The sequence below is a fragment of the Vidua macroura genome, chromosome 15 (assembly GCF_024509145.1).
Source record: "Vidua macroura isolate BioBank_ID:100142 chromosome 15, ASM2450914v1, whole genome shotgun sequence".
NCBI lineage: Eukaryota > Metazoa > Chordata > Aves > Passeriformes > Viduidae > Vidua > Vidua macroura.
The window spans coordinates 3,787,962-3,806,862 of record NC_071585.1 but is presented as its reverse complement, the minus strand read 5'-3'; the positions used below and the strand labels follow the sequence as shown (position 1 = coordinate 3,806,862).

The 18,901-nt window shown below is 54.7% G+C and overlaps 1 protein-coding gene across 3 annotated transcripts in view; it reads left to right on the top strand.

Moving 5' to 3' along the window:
• Positions 1–6,321: 6,321 nt before the first annotated feature.
• The window catches only part of PSD2 (pleckstrin and Sec7 domain containing 2), a 71,837-nt gene continuing 59,257 nt past the window's right edge, over positions 6,322–18,901 (top strand). For 2 of the 3 annotated variants that reach the window (XM_053991365.1, XM_053991364.1), the window contains exon 1: positions 6,322–6,423. The gene's annotated coding sequence lies outside the window, so the exon portion shown is untranslated. The remainder of the gene's footprint in view (positions 6,424–18,901) is intronic. The other variant, XM_053991362.1, reaches the window with a different exon arrangement.

The window sequence follows — 18,901 nt, the reverse complement described above, 5'->3', positions numbered from 1 at the left end:
CACTGAGACATCCCGAGAGCCACGGGCTAGCCCAGCTCCCCGGCTGGTTTAAAGGTAACTCTGTTTTGAAGCCACAGTCCCCTTCTCCCACATGAACGAGCAAGGAGACGCTCTCAGAGGCCACCCAAACCACATCCAGGCGAGCCCATTTCCTGCGTGTCCCCGTTTGACCATGTCCTGGGCATCGTCTGGAAGCGAGGGGACAAAGCACAGCGGGCATCAAGCCATCGCCTTGCTCTCCCCCAGCCTGGCTCTGTGGAGCACAGGAATCAGCACAGAAGCCACAAGTCTGTGCCACATTTGTCTCCTTTCTGTCCCTGGGCTTGCTGCACAAGGAGCAGGGGGAAGAGAAATGTGTTCAGGCTCAGCTAATGCCAGAGCCTAAGAAAAGGATCGATTCACCCCCAGACAATTTGCAATGCAAAGGGAGCAGCTCCCCTCTTGGTTTACTCCTCCCCACGACCGAGCACATGCACAGCCCCTCTTTCCCACATCCCTGCCTTGGGAGGAAAGCAGCTTGCCATCCCAGTGCAGACAGAATCCTGAGCCTGCCCACTGCTCCCACGCAGCTGATTTAAATCCCTGGCACTGGCACCCGCTGCCCGTTCACCCCCTGGCAATGCAGAATCGGGAGTGGTGAGGATGTGAGGAGGGGGCACCCAGCACAGTGGCAGTGCTGCCTGTGCACAGCTCAGCTCTCTGTGTCTCCGGAGGCTTCTCTCCCAAGCGTGCCTGACTAATTAGTAAACGGAGCCTAAACCTTTTGGTCTCCATCGATCTTATCTTTAAACCCTGCAGACAACAATTCCTCAATCGATATCTCATTTAATTGCTGCCACCAGGCTGACAGCTGGGCTCCTGGCTGCGCAAGCCTGGCTGTCACATGGCAGGTTGCCAGTGCCACCTTCTAATCCCAAACTGATTTATCCTCTTCCAGCTCCCCTGCTCTCCCTACCCCCACACTTCTGACCCTATTCCTACCCCTCCTTCCCTGTGCAGGGGTAGAAAAAGCCTGACTGCCTGCATCTCCCCCAGGAGCACATCCCACCCCTGTGATGATTCCCCCAAGCACGGCTGTGACCAAACTCTTGTTGATGAACATTTGAGCAGGAACAAACAGCCCCTGCACCTTGCTGAGACACAATTCAGCCCATTCCCAGGTGGGCACTACCACAGGGGGACACCTGGATGTCACCTGTGGTGCGTCCCAGGCAGCCCACACTGGGGGACAGGCAGACAGGCAGCTGTGCCCTGCACGTCCCAGTCCCAGAGCTGGACTCTGTGCATCCACAGCGAGGAGCCAGCGTGTGCTGGGCATCATCTGGTGGCTGCCTGCTCTTCCTGGCCAGCCCCAGGAGCTGGATGTTTATGGATGTTCTTGGTCTCCAGAAGAGCAGCAGATAACAGGGGCAGGCTGTGCTATTTTGGGAGGAGCTGCCTTTGGAGTCAGGCACTGACTTCCCAGCTCTGCACTCCCTGCTGGGGGCTGGGGGAGGCATGGCAAGAGCATCAGGCTCCTGTGATGGGGCAATGGTTATGGCTGCTCTGTGTTTGCTCTGGCTCAGTTTTTAATCTTGCTTCCACCGTGGGTTTTTTTGTTTGTCTGTTTTTTTTTTTTTGGTGGTTTTTTTTTTTTTTTTTCCCTGCAGTTTAATGATAATCATAGGTGCAACAAATATTTCTGTCAGCGGCAGAATTGGGAAATGATTGTTGTGACCTGATCTTAGATCAGTTCTATGTTTATCATCTGCAGCTCCTGATGGCCTCTCTTGGTGGGAATGCTGATTGCTCCGTCCTCGTAGCCTCAGGAAACATCAGTGTGTTATTTTGGAAGAAGATAGCATTGAACATAGTAAATGAACACATCACCAGGAGTACCACCAAAATGGACCCCCAGGATTGGGATTGTGCCCCAGAACACAAACCCTGAGCCTGGGGACTGTCCAGCAAGGGGGTGGGTGCCTTCTTCCACCAGTGACACTTTGCGTGTCACCTGTTCTTGCAGCTTTGAGTTGCTCCACTCCATGGTGACCCAGAGTTCTCCGAGCAAGAGGAGGTTCAGATATGTAAAATAAATCACCACCTCTACTACTGGCCTTAGCTGGAATCCTGATTTGGAGCCAAGTGAGAGCGACAAGGCCTTCACTGTGCAGGTGCTGAGGGGAGCCCTGGGCCTGGGAGAACCCGCGTCTCACCAGTGTCCAGCAGGAATGTGGAAATCTTCTCCAAGGAACCATTCAAGGTCTTCACAGAGCAGCCATGAGGAACTAATGGTTGAGGAAAGGCAGGGGAACATGCCAACAACTTCCTGGGGACAAACACAGCTCTGGGGAGATGGATGCACGGTGGGAACACCAGGCTAGCTCAGCAGACCCCTGGCTGCTGCAAGGCACGGGTGTCTCCTCCAGCCATGACAGGCAGGATGTACCACACACCTCCTCTTCCAGTTTGCTCTTCTCCTGCAACAGCCAGACCAAGGCAGGATGTGACCCTGGGCAGAAACCGAAATCTGCTCTTGGTGCAGGCTGCTGAGGCTGGAGGACAGAGCAGAGGTCAGGCTGAAGGCAAAGGCACCTGAATCCCAGGTTTCTGGGCCAAAAACCAATTCCGGAGCCCTCCAGCCTGGACAGAACCTAGCCATATATCCATGGTCTTAGCAAGGGGCTCAAACAGCATCTGTGCAAGCAAGGCTGGGCCATAGCAGGGTGCCACCTTAGCATGCAGTCTGTCCTGCTCTCATCTCCCAGGCCACAGCTTCCCAGCAAGCCAGGGAGGAAGGGAATGCTGAGCAGCTCCGGGAGTGAAGGCCAGGGAAGCTTGTCACGGGAGTGGGAAGGGGGATTCATGCTGATTCATGTACTATCAGCAATGAGAAGTTGCTGCCACCAACAGCTTGGGGCTCTCCTGTGCAGGACCAAGAGCTGGACTCAACAATCCTTGTGCAGGGCCAGCAGCTGAGCTTGGTGATCCCTGTGGGTCCCTTCCAGCTCAGCATATTCCACGGTTCTGTGCCCCTCTCACATCTCTGCTGCTCCTCCACAGCCTGTTTCATTCAGGGCTGCTCTCTGCTGCCCTGTGAGCCAGGCTGGAGCAAAGGGCCCCAGCTAGGCAGTCCTGGTGGGAGAGGAGAGCCCCGTGGGCAGGGCAGGGGTGGCTCCCTGTGCCAGCCATGGCACCGGAATGCGGGAATGCCGACCCCGCAGTCGTCCTTGGCCGCGGTGCCAGGGGGTGCGTGACACATGGCACTGGGAGTTCTGCAGTTGGCCCCGAGCGTGCCCCAGATGGTTTGATGCCAGGGTGTTTGCACACAGCTCTGCCATTTAATGGGGAGAGAAGGCAGAGCTGATCCCAGCTGAAGCCACACACCAAAATGCTGACAGACTGTTTGTCGAGACACAAACATTGGCAAATGGCCCCGCTTGCCTTGTACTGGGAGTCACGGCAGTGAGGGAGACAGCCCGAGAGCAGGGATGTCTCTGGCAGGGACTGGGAGCCCTCAAAGTGCAGCTCAGAGCGTGTTTCTGGGAAGAAGGAAGCCACTTCCTGGGGAGATTTGAAGCACCATTCTCCAAGTGGGCAGAGCTGGGATGTCCAGCTTCTACAGGGGGTGGCGGGGACAGCAGGGTATGATTGTTGTGCAGCACAGTTTGGGGGTGGAGCATCCTACCTGCCCAGCCAGAGCAGCATCTCTTTGGTCCTCTGGCTGGTGTTCAGGGGTGTTCACCCAGACAAAGCCAGACCATCAGCACTTTGGATGCGTTAGTGTCCAATTCCAGCAGGAATGGAGCATGCAGGGTGCTGCTGGGGCTGCCTGTGATCTGTGGATTTTGGTAGGGCCAACACCTGCCATTCACTCTTCCCCTCTGGATCCCATCCTCCAAGAAAGGAGCTATGGGGAAGAGAACATCAGCCAGGGCTGGGCAGCCTGGAGCAGACCAGGGGCCAGCGTTGTGCCCAGTGGGTGGCTCAGGTCTGCTCACCTCAGGGACGGGCTGGCACCTGCCCACACTGGTGCCAGGAATTTGCAGCAGTGCTGTGAAGGGAAGAGCTGCCTTCAAACAGCACCTCCCAGCTCCAGCACAGCCCCTGGGGAAGCTGGGTTTGGATCCTGGCAAAGCCAGGCCCCCTTACCTGAGTGTCAGCCCAGAAAGTGCCACTCTCAGGCCACTGGGTGGCAAGGGGTGGCTGAAGGCGGCGAGCTGGAAGGTTTTAGAGCTTCCCATCGAGCCAAGGAAAGCAGGAGCTGCTCCTGTGCTGATCTAGCAGCTTCACTTTGCCAGCAGGAGCCTTCTGTCTCTCAGATGGTCCCCCTGACTGGAAGCACCTTTGGAACCTAAGTGTTAACCCAGCTGGGCCTCAGTTCAAGGTGATCCACTTCTCTGGACAAAGACCCTGTGTGTCCAGAAGCTCTGCCCTGCCAAATGCTGAACTGCCCAGGGCAGCAGGGAGAGGGGCTCCCAGAGAAAGGAGAGCATGGCCCATGTGGGTGGGGGCACAGAAGGGTAATGAGGGGGGAGGAGCTGCCAGCTGGGAAGGATTACAAACAAAACACGGTTTTTTGTCATCTACCAGGACACCAGATTGATGTTAAAGGAGTCCATAGTTTTAAATTACCAATAATATCACATCAAAAATACCAACACTTGGGGTGAAGGTTCAACAAACTATGGAAGGACTCCTGTGTTTTGGTGACAGACAGGGGTCCATCCCTCCACCAGCCACCACCACAGTCCTGCCCAGCTCCAGGCTGAAACCAGCCCAGACTGTGGCACCCACTGTCCCCCAACCAGTAACAGCACCAAGGAGTGCTTGGGGAACCCAGCGGGGGTGTAAAGGCCTGGGAGAGCCTGCTGAGCTGTCTCCTTGGAGCAGCCACCTCCCAGTTTGCTTTGTCAGTGCAGCCCAGGACTTTAAACTTGATGTTTGCACCTGCATCAAAGGTGCTCAGCCAGGGAATGCCAAAGGATGCAGAGCAGCACGGTCAGTCTGTTTTGTTTTGTGCTTCCTTCTGCTCTCTCCTGGGGCCTCCTTCGTGCTGCCAGCATCGCAATATGGGATGTTTTTAAAATCCTAAATAGCATGATACAAAGGGTGGACACCTAAAAAGCAAAGAAAGGTTTTAGCTTGTGTGAGTTACTGTGAAAAACATTAAGAGGACTTGCACAGAGGTGGAGAAAAGCCTATCGAGGGGCAGCTACTCTGCAAAACCACAGCATGTGTCAGACAGGGACACCCCACTGCCCCAGTCCAGGCTCTGGCACAGTTTTCCACCTAACTTGCACTGGGGAAATATCCTGAAAATTTGTCTCCTATATCAACTCTGACTGTTTTTTTCCCTGGCTTTCAGACCCCTCATGAATTCCTTGCCATATCAAAAGAGAGGAGACAAAAGGGGCCAAGTGAGTATTTCTCAGTGCAACACGAATGCCCCAGGCAGGGCAGCCCCGCACTGCCCAGCTCCCGGTGCACCCATCCTTGCCCTCAGTGCCCCCCTGCCCTCCCCTCTGCCAGGTGCCCCCTCAGCCTCCCCTCCTGCAGGTGTCAGCTCCTGCCAAAGAGCCTCCACGGCCCCAGGAAGGGGAACGGGCTGCTAACAGAAATCCCTCACTTCAGAGTGATCTCCCTGAGCTGAAACCCTCCGGAGACCTCTCTCCAGATTACCGTCATCCTGCTGATGCTCAGCTCGCCCTCCTCCTGGCCCTGACCCTTTTGTCCCCCCTGCAGAGGTTTCCCTGAGAGGCGTGGGGCTTTCTCTCTCACGGTGCCTTGCCGCAGCCTTTTGTGCCATCTCCCCCACCATGCTCCCCTCATCCAGAGGTTCTCCTGCAGATGTGCTGTGCCGGGCTCGGCGCTGGCACCGCCGCATCCCGTGGGATCCCGTCTCTTAGCAACGCGAGGGAACATGCTGAGCGCACGTCTGGTCCATCGGCCCATGGAGGCTCCGTGCACAGGGCAGAGGGCGGCTGCTGCTGGAGGGAATGCAGCTCCCCTGCGCACACCGCCTCCTTCTCCTCCGACCCTGGGAGGAGCCGGAGGTTCAGGAGGTTGAGCACTGTCCTGGGTCACCTCAACCAGGTACCGCGGCCCTGCTCTGCGGCCCATGACAGAGCTCCCCAGAGCCCCTCCCCGCACCAGCGAGCTGCAGAACTCGCACACCGCTCCTGTGCTCTAGCACCGCTCCCCCGCCGCTCCCAAGGCCCTCCAGGCGCTCCGAGCGCCCCGGGGCCGCCGCGGGGCCGCGCCGCCAGGGGGCAGCACGGGCCCGGCCGCGCTCTCTGCCGCCCCCCCGCGGGCGCGGCGGGCGCTGCAGCGCGGCGGGCGCGGCGCCGCTCGCGGGGGCTCCGGAGCCGCTTCCCATGGCCGCGGGCCGGGGCCGCGTCCCGGGGGCCGCCCGCGGGGGCGGGCACGGCCAGGAGGTACGGGGTGAGTGAGCGAGCCCAGCCCCCCCGTCCGGAGCAGCCTCGCGGCCTCGGGGGGAGCGGCGGCGTCGGGAGGGCGGTTCAGCTCCCGGCTTCCGTGTCGGGGGGGATGGATGGATGGAGGTGCTGCCGGGGTTATGGCACAGCGGCGGCGGAGAGATGGGGGAGATACCCGGGCTGTGTTGTCCCTCGTTCCGGAGGGATGGGGATGTGTTATCCCCATCCCCTGGCGTTGTGTTATCCCCCGTGCTGGAGGGACTGAGGTGCCTCCAGGCCGTGTTATCCTCATGCCGGAGGCATAGAGGTGTCCCTGGATTGTGTTATCCCCGCGTTCGAGGGATGGGGGTGTCCCCGGAATTGTCTTATCCCGCTGCTGGAGGGATGGGGGTGTCCCCGGGCTGTGTTATCCCCGTCCTGGAGGGATGGGGGTGTCCCCGGGCTGTGTTATCCCCGTGTTCGAGGCATGGGGGTGTCCCCGGGCTGTGTTATCCCCGCGTTCGAGGGATGGGGGTGTCCCTGGGCTGTGTTATCTCCGTGTTCGAGGCATGGGGGTGTCCCTGGGCTGTGTTATCCCCGTGTTCCAGGGATAGGAGTGTTCCCTGGCTTGTGTCCCCCACGTGCTGTAGGGTTATGGGTGCCCCCCGTGCTATCCGCTGTGTTATCCTCTGTGCCAGGGGCGATGGAGGTGCCCTCGGGCTGTGTTATCCCCGCGACGGAGAGCAGGGGTTGCTCCCGGGGCTGAGCTATCCTCGGAGGGATGGGGGTGTTCCCGGGCTGTGTTATCCTTATGGCCTGTACCAAAGGGAAGGTGGTGCCCCAAAGCTGTGTTACCCCTGGGCAGGAGGGATCGGGGTGCTCCTGGGGCTGTGTTACCCCCGGGCAGGAGGGATGGGGGTGCTCCTGGGGCTGTGTTACCCCCGGGCAGGAGGGATGGGGGTGCTACTGCAGCCCAAGTCCTCCCCGCAGAGCCAGGAGGAAAGTGCTGTCCAGGGATTCATCCCTAAATTGACATTTTTGGTGTAAGTCACTGGCAAAGAGTATTTCTTTCTGGAAAAGTAGAAATGTAAATGAAGTTTTCAGTTGGTGTGAACTACATTGGTTCTAGGTAACCATAAAAAATAAATTAAATAAAAAAGGAAGTGGTGAGTTTTTAGGGTACCCCGTGTACCGTGTGTTACCCCCGGGCAGGAGGGATGGGGTGACCCCGAGCTGTGTTACCCCCGGGCAGGAGGGATGAGGATGCTCCTGGGGCCATGCCATCCCCTGGATCAGCAGCAGGGTGCAGGACAGGCTGCTCAAGGTGCTGCAAGCCCAGAGCGACCACCTGTGGGAACACCATCCTCTTACAAGTGCTGCTGGGAGCAGTGACAGGAACTGAGCTGGAAGGTGGCTGTTCTTCCCTGAGAGCTTCCAGGATGGAGTACTGCAGGATTAAGTTTGTGCTCAAGTGGTCTCATGTTATCTCAAAGCTGCAACTCTTCTCAGGCTGTTCAGGGAAGGACTTGGTGCAGGGGTTTTGGAGGATTTGAGGCCTGACAGAGAGTTTGCTGCAAGGGTTTTTCTGCACCCAGGTTCCTGGCCAGCTGCTCCCTTGTCCAGTGTGTCTCCAGCTTTCCCCTGTGAGGGAGCAGGCTCAGCTGGGTGTCAGAAACACCCTTTCAAGCAGGGGTGTGTAAGACATGAGCCAGAGGAGCAGCCTCCCTGGCATGCCCGTTCCTTTGCTCAGGTATGTGTTGGCTGTAGCTCCCTGGTGCAGAGGGAAGGCTGAGAAGCAGAAAGTTGTGATGGGGACAACCCCACTGAAGCTGACTTGCAGGTCATCTTGGTCTGAGGGACAGCAATTGCCCTGGGAAGGTGTCAGGCCTTTCTAGGCAGTAAAATGAGCAGTGTCTTGGCAGGTTTGCAGGCACGGGATGCTGTGTCTGTGGGATGGGAAGCTCCGGCTGTGAGGAGCAGCCTTGTGGTGCTATGAGGTGTCCTCAGCCTCAAGTCCACTGTCAGTCCCTGTGGGTGGTTTTGAGGAGAGTGGAACCCATCTGCTGCCACCTTTGCAGATATACCTTGGGGGAGATAGAGGGCAGGCTGTGAATTAGAATGTTTGACAAACGAGGTTGCTTCTCTGAAATACTTTTTTAATTAAAGAAAAATGTTGGTCATATCAGAATTAAGTTCTTCTCTGTGGGTTTGAGGTGATTCCTCAGTCAAAATGCCTTTGCATGGGATGAAAGACAATCTGAGTTTAAAAATCATTGTCCCACATTGAGCACTTTTGGTTCTTTCTTCCTGGCAGCAGCTGGCAGCAGTGTGGCAGGAAAATGGTTACTGGATTAAGTGTGAGGGAGGTGGTAGTTCTGGGATGCTTCCTGGGCTGGCTGAGGGGGTGAGTGGCTGTGAACAGCCAGGCTGTGCCCCTGCAGAGAGCTCAGAGCCAGCTGTGCCTGCACCCTGCTGCTGAAAAACTGAATTTCACTGCTGGGAGCCCAAAGGCATCATCCTGTCCCCATCCCTGACCCCAGAGAGGGGACCCAGGCAGCCCTGGGCTGGAGGTTGTGGTCTCTCCTGTGTTTGTCCCTGTGTTTTCTGTCACCCCTGGGCTTCATCCAGCACCAGCACTCTGTGTCCCTCACTGGTGTCCCTGGGGAAGGACTGTGACATCTGCTCCAGCACAGGGCAAGGCATCCTCCTGCTTCTCTGCTGCCTGAACCTGCTCTGCCTGATCCCTCCTTCTACCCCCAAAGCCTTTTCTTCTCTGAAAGCCACTGTACCAGCCCTAGCAAAGACTAGAGGTTCCTTTCTTCACCTCTCAGCTCTGTTCCAGGCTGGTGTGCAGACCCCCCCTCCCAGCTGAGTGAGGGGCTGAGCTCCTCAGCTGCATGCAGGGCAAGCAAAAGGTCATTGTGGGTGACAGATTAAAAGGGGTCTGACATGGGGACACTGGCAAAATTATCTCTATGGCTTTTCTCAGGGTGGGCACAGCCATCAGGTTAGTCCAGAAACACTCACCTCAACTGAGGGGGATGCTGTGGGTCACTCCTCACCTCAAGGCTGCCTCACACTGCTTTTGGCAAGTCTGAGTTTACCACACCTGGCAGGGACACCTTCCTCTGGAGGGGAGAGGTTTAAAGCTTTCTGGAAAGGGACCTGGACTGTTTCCTACTGCCTCCTTTGAGAGCAGGAACAAGGAGCAGGGCTTTGAATGGTGTCCTGAGACCTGATGCTCTGAGTTTCCGTTCCAGCACAGGGTCCTAAGCCAAGAAAACTGCCTGTCCTGCCAAGGCTGGGTAGGAAACTGGCCCAGGAGCAGCAGCGTGGTGTGAACTCCCCTCTGCAAGGAGCACTGAGGCTCCTTTGATGAGCTCGCTATCTGCAGCACTCACTTTGTTGTTTCCTTCCAGAACACCCAGCCTGCCTGGCCTAGCTGCAGCCTGATGCTCTGGAGCTTGTGAAGATGCTAATACAAGCTCAGTGATGAACCTTAATCTCTTCTTAACCATGTCCTTTCTGAACTGTGCTCTGCTAGGGAGCTGTCAGCCTGGCTGGGGGAAGGCGCTGGGGGCCAAGGAGTCCAGCAGAGGTGGGTGGGCTGGAGCCAGGGGAGGGATGGCCTTGGAGCAGGGAGCATGAAACATGTTTTGGCATGTCAGTGGTCTGGCACATGGGGAATCTCCTTCTGTTTTATTTTTTTGGTGATCATTTCTTGCAAAACCCCATGTTTAGCAAATCAGGTAGAAGGGATCAGCTGTTGGTTTGGGCACGCATCCCACAGGCTCCTGGGGCTGGGATACTGCTCTGGGTAGGACAGGCAGCCTGACTGGCAGCAGCAAGTCTAGAAGTCATCTCAGAGACACTGAGAGCTGCTCTGCTTTGGTTGGGACTGCACATCCCAGCTGTTTGCCTGGGCACACCACACATCTGCACTGGGCCGTCTCCATCAGGTGAGACGTGTGCGTGGCCAAGCCGCCTGCTCTGCATTTGCTCCTCCTGCTGCAGTGACCAGATGTCCTACTCTTCAGAGATGGTGTCCTACTTTCAAGTAGGTTATTCTATTTTTGCCTGGCCCTGTCCTTTTTGTGACTTTGCCTTCCTATGTGCCCCGTGCACGGCTTTCCCCTGGCAGAGGCAGAAGTTGTGCAGGTTGTGGTGCCAAGCAGCACGAGCCATTTCTCTTTGCTGTGTTGCCTTGTACGGCCCCCAGCCTTGCACCCAGGCATGAGCTCAGGCAGCCAGCCTCCTTGAAGATCATCAGATGCTGAAGGTGCTCAGGGGGAAGGGTCTGAGTGCCTGGCAGTCATGGGAAGGTGTTTGTTCTTGTTTGCACATCTTAGCTTCAAGCACCAGCACTCCCAGGATCTGGAATGGAGGTTTGGGCAGAGAAGGAAAGGACTGAGCTCATTCTCAGGTTGGGAGTGAGCTGGGAAATGGGAATGGAGCCTTGTAACTGCAAACAGGCAGGTTTCAGTCTGGGTACTGCCAGCTCACAAGCCTTTCTTGGAAAACACCTTGGGCTGCCAGTCCCTGCTAGCCCTGATCTCTGACTCTGGCTTTCCCCAACCTCTTCTTCACTCACCCTTTGACTTCAGTTTGAAAACTGCAACTTCTTGTTCAAGCCAGCCATGCCACGCTGAGGTCAGCATGTTGGAGGCCCCTCAGCTAGCCCAGGTGGACCCCAGGTGTCCTGCCATGGCTGGGAGGCCGTGGAAAAGGGCAGGGGAGCTGGAGTGCCCCGTTGGCCAGGCTGTGATGTAGCGGGGCCGGCAGGGAGCACGCAGGGTGGAAGCTGAAGGCTGACGAGCTTTGGGCCAGTGCTGCCGTTTATTTATGGCCTGCTTAGCAATCTCAGGCAGGCAGTGTGGGTTAAGGCATCTCCTGTCCTGGATTGACAGTACAGATCCAATTAGCCATGAAAGCCTCTAATTATTTGTCCTGAATTGCTCTGGTGGTAACCAAGGCTCTGCTATCTCCTCCTTTTGTCTGTGTCCCAGCTGGAAATGCCCCAGTGTCCCTGCATCTAGAGCAGCAAGTGTGATGTGCGAGCAGAGTCAGCACAATCTAATCAAGGGAGACAGGCCCCGTGAGTTAATGAGGGGATGGACCCGCTTCGTTTGCTTTGGAGCGTTCTCTGAGCCCCGTCCTGAGACACAAAGGGCTGAGGTTGCGTGTGGCAAAGATGAGGCTCACAGGATGAGCTGCTGTGAGACGGGGGCTGCAGGCCACAGGGAGGGAAGGGGTGGCTGTCAGACAGGGCTTGACAGCAGAGTCCCTGTGTCTCACAGGAGAGAAACACCTCCCATAGGAGGAAAGGCTGAGAGAAGTGGGATTGTTCAGCCTGGAAAAGAGAAGGCTCCAGTGTGACCTTGCTGTGGCCTTTCAGTACCTGCAGTGCTACAAGAGAGCTGGAGAGGGACTTTGGGCAAGGGCCTGGAGTGACAGGACAAGGAAGAATGGCTCCAAACTGACAGAGTAGGTTCAAATTAGATATTAGGAAGAAATTCTTCCCTGTGAGGGTGCTGAGGCCCTGGCAGGGGTGCCCAGAGAAGCTGTGGCTGCCCCATCCCTGGCAGTGTCCACGCCAGGCTGGACGGGGCTTGGAGCAGCCTGGGATAGTGGAAGGTGTCCCTGCCCATGGAATGGGGTGGAAGAAGATGACCTTTAAGGTCCCTTCCAACCCAAACCCTTCTGTGATTCCTCTATTCTGGTTCTGCAGCTTGGCCAGCTGAGGTTGGCAGCTGGAAGCAGCAGCTGCAGGGAGCACGGGCACGAGGTGGGGCTACCCAGGCAAGGCCCAAGGACTTCTCTTTTCCAGACACTCGTGCTAAGTTACAGCTGTGCATTCTCAGCTGCAAAACTATTTTAAGGGGAACAAAGCTTTTCAGGCCACTTACTGCATCCTTCTGCTTCTTCTGGGTTCTTGTTGTGCAGAAGAGGGGCCTTGGCTGTCTGCGAGAGAAAATGTGTCATGAACGTTCTTAGTAACGTTAACTCTGACCAGACATGACAGCAAATAGCTCTCAGACGAGGCAGGGCAGCCAGCCTTGGCTTGAAAGCAACATTTTGCACAAATAATATTCAGGTCCTGTATGAGGGGCCAGCTGAGCGCTTCCACCATTGTTTCCAGGTCACAGGGTTCCCCAAAAATGGGTTTTACATCATTGTCTTGAGATGCTGCCTGGAGGCAAGCCATGGCTTTGCTCACCAAGTGCACATTTTCTGTGTGTGTGGATGGATGAGCAGCAGACCTGCCGGCAACATGGCTCTGCCCCTGTGCAGAGAGGAGGGGAGAAGCAGCAAGGATGCCCACCTGGGGGAAGCTGGGAGCTGTTGCCAGCTTGTTTTGGTGCAAAACAGGCTGCTGAGCATCAAATGTGTCTCTCTGACCTCTCTGACCTCCCTCCAAGGGACCTTCAGACAGGACCTGTCCCTACCAGTGCTGGCCCTAGGAGTCAGCTGACATCCTTCAAGCCTCTTGGTGTCCTTCCCATGCAGTCCAGAGCCTGCCAGGATCAAGCCAGAGAGCTTCCTCCATACAAATGGGGACAAGGGGGGCAGGCTGTGAATGTACAAAAACTGTTTCTTTCCTGCCCACTTGGAAAGGGGAGCTATGGAATTTTAAGCAGCAAAGACAAAACTCTGCTGAAGAGGCCTCTTCTGTGCTTGCCTGTTGAAATCTCTGATCACAGTGGAGAGGGGTCCAGGGACATGCCAGGCTTGCCCTTATTAATGGCTCTGCTGTTGTCTGCTCCTGTTTGTTGGTCTTTGCTCTGGGAGACGGTTTGCCAAAGCAACAACTATTTTCCCTGGAGCAGCTTCCAGGGGAGCTGTCCCCGTGGTGGGGGCTGTCCCCGTGGTGGGGGCTGTCCCTCTGTGTGGCCAGGCTGCTCAATGCCAGTGCTCAGACCTGGCCTACAGGGCTGAGCCAGAGTGTTCTGGGAATCTCCTTTATGGCCACAAAACCTGAACTTGCAGGTGCGGAAGGGACAGGTGAGAGGAGACAGAGGTTCTTTGTTCCACCTGGGACTTTTCCCTTCTGGATTTTAAGGGTGTTCAGCCTCGCAGCTCAGGACTCCAAGTAGGGGCACCAGCTTCTCCCACCTTGGTCTCTGCTCTCTCCAGCAGCACCAGTTTGGCTGGGCTGGGGATGCAGGGACAGCCTGACTGGTGCTTTTCATGCATCACTTTCACCATCCAGCAAAGCAGCTGCTCTCCCCTGCACACCTCCTGTTTCCCACCCCGAGCTCACAGCATTGGGCCCTCTTACCTGTGTTTTTCTCCTTGAACCACTTAGTTTTAAAATAGAGCAATTATCTTCCTTCAGAAAGGAGCTTACCTGCTCCAATCTAGGGCAGCCTGAGAGTGCAGCAGCCTGCACAGCTCTCCCTGGGAGCACAGCTGCTCCCAGGGCTGGAGCCCCTCTGCCATGGAGCCAGGCTGGGAGAGCTGGGGGTGCTCCCCTGGAGAGGAGAAGTTCCAGGGAGAGCTCAGAGCCCCTTGCAGGGCCTAAAGGGGCTCCAGGAGAGCTGGAGAGGGACTGGGGACAAGGGATGGAGGGACAGGACACAGGGAATGGCTCCCACTGCAGGAGATCAGTGTTAGATGGGATATTGGGAAGGGATTCTTCCCTGTGAGGGTGGGCAGGCCCTGGGGCCCTGGCACAGGGTGCCCAGAGCAGCTGTGGCTGCCCCTGGATCCCTGGAAGTGTCCCAGGCCGGGTTGGATGGGGTTTGGATAGTGGAAGGTGTCCCTGCCCATGGCAGGGCTTGGGCTGGCTGATCTTTAAGGTCCCTCCAACATAAACTCTTCTGTAATTCTGTGACTCCTGTCTGTGACGTAGGATGCTGGTTGGATCCTTGGTTTGGGGTCTGAGGCATTACTGGGCTGAGCAGTTTGAGTCCTTGGTCCCAGCCTTTTCTCTGTAACCACTCATGTGCCAGAGGGATGCAGGCTTGGCTCTTGGGAGCCAGGCCAGGACATTCTGCCAGGGTTCTCAGCCCTCCCTCCATGGCCAAGCCCTGAGGGATCTCTGGATGGTGAAATCTGTTCCTGAGTCTGTGTGATAAGAAAATACAAACTTTCAGACTTTTACCTACACATCTATCAACAAGTGACAGATCTGCAGGGGGCTGGCAGGAACTTTCAGAGGTGGCCTAGTCCATGTTCATGCCTGAAGATGCAATAATTTCTTTTGTAGGCCACTGCCAGCAGAGGTTTCTCCAACCTGCTCCTAAAATGCCTGCCCGTGACCCCTGTCTGTTTGACAGGATGGAGTATTGGCTGTGATTCAGAGTATGTAATTGCTTCTGGGTTTAAATGCTCAAAAAATGAGGGGGCTTTGTAGAAGCTTGTTGCAGTGAAGGTTCAGTGATGGAGCAGATTCTGCCAGGCTCAGCTGCCACACTCTCTGTGGTAGGAAGGGTTTACATCCTCACATGTGTAGATCACCTAATCTCCTCTGTCTTGGGATCCCTCTGCTGTCTCACAAGTCTACACCCAGCTGTTGTTTAATTAAAAAATAAGCAGACAGGTATTCACCGGGAAAATTAAGCTGTTTTGTTCTTTATGTGTCCTTGATGCTCTCCTGGCATCTTATCTGGGGACAACAGCTCTAAGCCTCGAATTTGCATTTGTTTTTATCGTGCCAAGCCAACTGTTTTAATGGAGAACAAACCCATGGAGCAGTGAATGTGCCATGCCACGCAGACTGGCCGTGCTGTCAGAGAGGAATGGTGCCTTGTCTCCCCTTTGCCCTGCCCCACAGGCTGTGAGGTTCCGGGGAGGTGGCTGCAGCTCATGTTCACTGCCATGTCGTGGGTGACTGCTGAGGGCATTTGGCTCCTTCAGCCTGGAGCAGAAGAAGCTGAGGGGAGACCTCAAGGCAGCCTCCAGTTTCCTTGTGAGGGGAATCAGAGGGGCAGCACCAAGGACAGAACCCAAGGGAACGGCTGGAGCTGCATTGGGGGGGGTCAGGTTGGATATTAGGAAAAGGTTCTTCCCCCAGAGGAGATCAGGCACTGACCAGGCTCCCCAGGGAATGGTCACAGCCCCAAGGCTGCCAGAGCTCCAGGAATGTTTGGACAACGCTCCCAGGCACAGGGTGGGATTGTTGGGGTGCCTGTGCAGAGCCAGGAGCTGGAGTGGATGATCCTTGTGGGTCCCTTCCGAGTCAGCATATTCTGTGATTGCAGGGCACAGCTTCGTGTAGCTGTGCTGGGCCAGCCTCAACACCAAACACAGGCCATGTTGTGCTGTGAGATATGGTCAGGAGGGTCAGGAGAACCAGAGAAAGACCTGTGTATGGCACCCAAGGTCACATGGAAAGGCAACATGAGTACTGATGATTTCCAGTGCAGTAGAGGAGAGCCAGCTGACCAGAAGGAAGCTAAAGGGTGGGAGTAAACCCTTTGTAGCACAAGGTATTTGTCCACGGACACAGAGCACATGACTTGTCCCTTGGCTGAGCTTTGTGTCCTTTCAGTGAAGCTGGAGCTACAACTCACACCCTAGGAGCTGGGGACCTACAGATGTGAGCTCTCAGTATATTTGTCAGGGCTTGACAAACCCAGAGATGCCCAAGAGGGGAGCAGATTGGAGATGTCTCCACATTCCCTGAGTCAGGAGAGCTTCTCCATCTGGTGGCTTTAGGTGAGACAAAGAAAAAGAGTTAATAGGCTGATTTTCAAAGGTTGGAGGAGTTTAATCTCCTTGATTAAGGCACTGTAAAACACATCCAGCTCACCCTAAATGTTTGTCTTAAGCCCAGCCCAGGAGCTCTTCTGAGTGGGGACCTGAGGCTGCTGGGTACATGAAGCCCAAGCTCCCATGGACACCCTCTCAGTGGATCAGCTGGGGCAGAGTTTAGAGGTGGTCCAGCTGAAGAAGGGTTTCCTCCAGGGACAGACAAACCAGGACAGGACTTGTTTCCTTTGAACTTTTCCTGCAGGAGTGCCAAGCTTTTACCCCAGAGCACAGATCCCCCAAACACCCTCAGCTTTGTACCCTGCATTACTCCATCCCTCCAGAGCAAATGCAGTGGAGCAGATCCAGCCATGGCTCTGCTAATGCCTGGAGGCACATCAGTGTCACCTTTCCTTGGCTTCTCCCACCTACAGCACCTCTGACCAGGGCAGTGCTCATGGCTTGAGCTCCACTGCACTCCTACAGCAACACTGAGCAGTTTTCATACTGGAAATTGGGATTTGCAGAGATGAAATGAGTTGATGAAGGAAGTCAGAGCTGTGGGGAGGGAGAGAAAAAGAACCCAGGAAAGCTGTTAATCTGCCATTTTAATTTGCTGCATTGTACCCTGAGAACTTCATCGTTGCTGAGCTACCACCCAGGTGCTTATCCAATGGGAGCTGCTGGAGATTTGCAAGTAGAAGAGCTTTAAACAAGAGACGACGTGGATTAAGCCTGACACCCCATCAGATCCTCCTTCTCTGGGTCCCTGATCTTCCAAGAGGCACCTTTCCCACTTTGCATATAATGTGAACTATTGTATAAATATTTAGTCATTCTGTTGGGAACATTAATTATAAATGGAGACACAGCTTTTGAAAGCTGCCTGTAGGTCTGGGCACCCAATTTCCATTAATTTTAATGAGAAGCAGACATCCAAATCCCATTCGGTGGCTTTGAGCATCTCAGGCAGGAAGCTGCATGTGACACCCCCCGCCTCCATTCTCCCCACTCTGCAACATAAGAGTGAGATTTGCAAATACCTTACAAATCCTGCAGATGCCTGAGTTGCCCTTGTGCCATGCCATTGTTGTCTGCTGAGGACGGTTGGATGGTAGCTTCAGAAGTATTTCTAATAAGTTCATTTAATCCATCCTATTAGCTCTTTTCCTTTGCACCCCCCTCAGCACTTTGAAACAGCGATGCCTGAATGAGCCCCCAGCCTGCGTGGTTTTTTGACAGAGAAGCTTTGATGCCTGCAAATGACAGCTGTGCAGAGCAGGTCTGAAATGAATGATTGAATTATCTGACTGATTAAAAATGTGCTGTGGCTTGGAAGATCTGACAGCAAGTATTCACTTAGGCAGCTCACATGAAAGAGAGCACACATGCACGTAGGGTGTGTGTTTGTGTGTGCACTGGGAAAAACAGCCAGTGAGATGGGACAGACACACAGAGCAGCAGCTTCTTAAGCTCAGCATCCTTTCCAAAGCTCCAAATCTGCTGTGAGATGCTCAGCAAAGCTAAAACTCAGCGTGGTTGTGGAGATAATGATTATTTAGACAGACGTCAGCAGCGGTTCAGGAAATGGAAATTGAGCTAAAAAGTAGTGCAGGCTGGGGAACTACTTAACTGCATCTCAGTCCCTCCCGGCCTGTGGCTGAGGAGGGATGAACTCTGGGAACACGGTTCCATCCTCGCTGCTGCAGACACGTGCCATGGTGAGGAGCAGCCCCAGGAGCACCAGCTCCCTGGGAACTTATCCTGTGCTCCAGAAGCTGGAAAAAAACTTGTGCCCTGGTGAGGTTAGCTATAAATGGCTGGAAGGATGGAGAAAGCAAGCTTGGTTATGGCTGTGCCCTTGATGCCATCAGTGATGGCAACAGCAGATGTGCCCATGCAGCCTTTCCAGACCTACCTCAGCTTCCTTCCCAGTCCCCAGGTAGTAAACTCTCCCTTGGTGGTGCCTCAGAGAAATTCAGCTCAGCAGAAGAAAAATATCTGGAAGTGAAATTAATGAAAAAAAAGATTGTTTTTTTGCTAATGAAATATATTTTGTTGGCTTGACAAGTTCACAGGTTCCTGCTGAAGTTCCATACAGGGGAAAAAAAAGTCATGTCATAAAAGTTGCAGTTGCAGTTCTTCATTGTGAATGGTCTTCTGATAGTTTGCTGAAATTGATTTTTTCATAAATTGTCAAACTCTTTTTCATCTCCCTACTTACAGAAGATCACTATCCCGCCCTGACCCCCAGCTCAAAAGAGGTGAAACACTGGGCTATAACTAATTGCTTTATCTGAAATAGTTTTGGTTTGTTCTCTCAGCCCAGCCACTGAATAATTTGCTTTTTGCCCCTTCCAGTGCCATTAGTGCTGTTGGGTGTCTGTAACAGCTTCAGTCTCGCCCTTGGTGCTCCTGCCCCAGTTCCAGTGGTCATTTCCACAAGACCAAATGCTGCAATAGTCCTAAGGGCACACAGAGCTAATGGCAGCTCATTGGCATCTGTGTCATCTCTCCATCAACATCCCAAAATGTCCCTCTTATTGAACCCATTCTGGCAACTCAGGAACACTCAGAGCAAAGAAGGTGCTGGGATTCTGCTTATGTAAAACCTCATCATTGCTAATTTTCCCCCTGCAGCCCAGGTGTGGGAGCCCCAGCACCCCTGTGTTTCTGTCCCACATTTCTCCCAGCCAGGACCTGACTGCTGAGCTTAAATGGAGCATCAGATCATTTGAATTCCCTTTTCCATCATCTGAAAATGTCTGTTTATCAACTTTTTTTTTTTTTTTTTTTTTTAATAGACAATAGAG